Consider the following 3,501-nt stretch of genomic DNA (forward strand, 5'->3'; position numbering starts at 1 on the left):
TAAAAAGTTCACAATGCTGTAAAAACTAACTCTGTCACAAAGGAGATATTGCTATAATGTATCACAGTTTGCATCTTATGCTAAAATTAGAGAGATATGATTTAACAGCTTGAGGCATAGTTTTGTCTCAAAATAATCCACATTTATTTATTACAAACAAGAAGTTAAGAATTATTCCTTTAGTATGTGTAAGGATGAGATTCATATGCCTTCATACATAGACATGTAGTATTATTCTTAGTCTTCTTTTCCTATATGTACATTATTTCAAAGCAATACTCAAGACTGGTTCAAGAAAATTAGGAAAAGTTAAATCTAGACTTTTCAATCACATTCATTAAAAAAACTACTTTATAAAGATTAATACAATTTTTTAGGAGTCTTAAGAACCACATTTATAAAATATTGCAATGAAAAAAAAAATACCATAAGCAAATGTATAATTTATTTTTGGAGAAAATAACTAAAACTAAGGTTTTTCCAATAAAGGGGAACAATAACAATAGGATTTCATACCATAGTTACATGTTAATTACCACATTCTGTACAATGTGGATGTGCTTAACATGCATTCATAGACAATATGAACTTTTGCTATTTAAAAATCACAAATCCCTTGTCAATGCTGTAAATTTACAAATGTTGAAATAAATAAATTTTACTAGAAATAAGTAAATTTTAAAAACTGAAGCCTTTGACAGTGTTTATAGATCAACCCAAATGTTAAGTAGAAATAGTACAGTAAGTAAATTGACATTACTATTAGTTTCCAATTACTTTCTTCATAATATAGCTATCTGATGTTACATTTGTGAAGATACTTCCTACAACCACATGGGTACCCCAGAGATTATGAGCAGCCAAGGTCATCAACAGAGAATCCCAAATGACAATAGAGTTCATCTGTTTCAAAGAGTGTTGTTTGTATATGGTCCAAAAAAACACCAAACCAGATCATGGGTCAGTAAACTCAGCCCAATAGCCTTCAGCTCAAAGAGCATAGCATATTTCCTTAGCACCACTGATAAACTTGTCTAAGAGCATTTCTCTTTCATTTTCTACCTCCTCAGTCCACATAGTCATATAATTCTTAGTTTTCTGTGTTACAGTCAGAATCATTAGTTTGCTGGTGGCCATTTCTGGAAACTGATTAAAAATCTCTTCGTAGCAATTCTGGACATGTTTGGATTACACACTCCACTTTGGCATTTTCAAAGTGAGTTTCTCATTGTTAATTTCTTGTTCAACAGGTGCATCATTACTCTGAAATTCATTCACATATTGTGCCATCACAAACTCATGTTTTCACTTCATAAAAGTTCTGCTAAAACATCAAGTAAAGTTTTATGAATCTGGCTTTTCTTTTGTGACATGGTCCCATTGAGATAACAATCAAAACCTATATTCCCAGGAAGCTGGAATCTCCGATCCTGGGGCCCAAATGGTCCCATTATTTCATCCGGCCACATTGTTCAAGAGCCTGGCTTGTGGGTTTAGCCCCAGGTTGGGGAGCTTACAAGAGGCAGCTAATGGATGTTTTTCTCTCTCTCTTTCTCTCTAAATATCGGGAGGTGCAGTGGCCACATGAGACTCATCAGAACCTGAAAATCCTGCAGTTGAAAAGGCTTTGGTATTGACAACCCTTTTAACTAAAGAGTAAAATCCTGGGAGATAGAAAACCAGTCTGTCTCTGTTGCAGAGTACATTGGCCATTTCTGGTGGAGAGGGCAGACGCAAAATATCTTCCCTTCCGTGAAGTTACTCCAGTCACTGCGGCCGCCTCCAGCTGTCCCAACCCTGATTTTTCCCACCTCGAAGATGTCGGCGGCCACAGCCACTTTTTAATTTTTTAAGTTAAGTTCTGTATGGGAAGACAACACTGAAAGGAAAAAGTTTGAAAGCCAAGATTAAAGAACTGAAATTCTATTCACATCCAAAATATAGGTTTTATGGGTTTTGTGTATGTATGTGTGCAAATTTGTATGTATATCTATGTGATGAATGGTGTGTGTGTTTGTGTGTGTGTGTGTACCCACATATGTAAGAAAATGTCTGTGGACAGATGCCTGGATCAATGTCTACAGAGAGTAACAAGACAGCACCCATGACACCTTCCAACAGGTGCTAGCCAATTCACAGATGTTTGGAGTGTAGAGTGGGGGACTATGATTTGTCAAAGCTCACAGACAGTTTTGCTGAAGGAATGTATCTGAACCATAATAATAAACGGTATGATCAGCTTCAAACTTGAGAATGATTCTGGAAAGTAATTTGAAGCATTTTGAAAAGAAAGTTATTAGGTAAGTTAAATAGCATGAGAAGAAAATTATTCCATTAAAACAGAAGAATCCACAAAAGCACACCTAGACATGAAAAGCTGAACTAAGCGTGATAGTGTACTGTTCAGTGCAGGGTAAGAGTCAAGACAGCCTTACTAATAAGTTATTTACATAGACTTAGAGTAGCAGTCAATGGAATAAATGTGTGCTCATATTCTTTTACTTAAACTTTCACAGAGAAAAAAAAATCACATGCCAATGCCACATAAAATTTAAAAATGACCTGTACTTCTTAATATTACTAAATATAAGTGCTCAAGAAAGACATTGTTTTTCCTTATAATTATATTGGTGCATTGTTTTATCAAAATGCATTAAATACCCTTGCCCCAAATATAAATTCTGCTTTTGGTCTTTTATCTGCAGTTTCATTTTACAGTTTCGATTAGTTCAGTTCTGTGAACAAGTTGTCATCTGTTTTTGATTATAGTAGCAGATCAAACACACTTTTTTATTTACCAAAGAAATAATAAGGTATATCACTTCTATCACTGGGCTCAAATAACTTCCAAAAAGCTCATCAAACACCAAGATCCATGTGCTCTGGCGCATCAGGCCACTGCCGTCTGAGTGAAAATTGACCTTTCACTGGGACAGACAAGTAGGAAGCACTTTAAGCCAATTTTAGTTAAAATTGGTTCCTTTAATATTTTACTAGCAAACTGCCATCTGCTTTGAAACTTGAACTTTATGACCTCACATTTATTTGCTGATTTGTGATCTGAAGCCTTGAAGGTTGGTACCTACCACCATTGATGATGGTACTTAAAGAAAACAAAATACATTCCTCACTATCAAATTATAAGAAAGATACTTTTTAGTTATATGTGTTCTTTCTATGCACCCAAAAGAGTTCCTGCAGTTTGTTTCTTGAGAAGTTATTTGTACTCTTATGATGTATAAATATTTTTCACTATGAAGTTGAGAGATGTATTTTATAAATACAGATCTAAAAATTAAGAAGGAAAAAGACCTTCTAGACAAAAAATTAACCTAAGGCAATTTAAAAATATTACCTATACTAGAGGCCCAGTGCACAAAAATTTGTGCACTCAGGGGGGAAGGGGGGTCCCTCAGCCGGCCTATGCCCTTTCTCAATCTGGGACCCCTCAGGAGATGACCAGCTGCTGGCTTAGGCCCGCTCCCCGGGGGATTGGGCCTA

At 35.5% G+C, this 3,501-nt stretch overlaps 1 pseudogene; it reads right to left on the reverse strand.

Moving 5' to 3' along the window:
* Positions 1-298: 298 nt before the first annotated feature.
* Positions 299-1,788, reverse strand: LOC132229354 (methylmalonic aciduria and homocystinuria type D homolog, mitochondrial-like; annotated as a pseudogene).
* Between the last annotated feature and the right edge of the window lie 1,713 nt (positions 1,789-3,501).

Source organism: Myotis daubentonii, chromosome 3, assembly GCF_963259705.1.
Source record: "Myotis daubentonii chromosome 3, mMyoDau2.1, whole genome shotgun sequence".
Classification (NCBI taxonomy): domain Eukaryota; kingdom Metazoa; phylum Chordata; class Mammalia; order Chiroptera; family Vespertilionidae; genus Myotis; species Myotis daubentonii.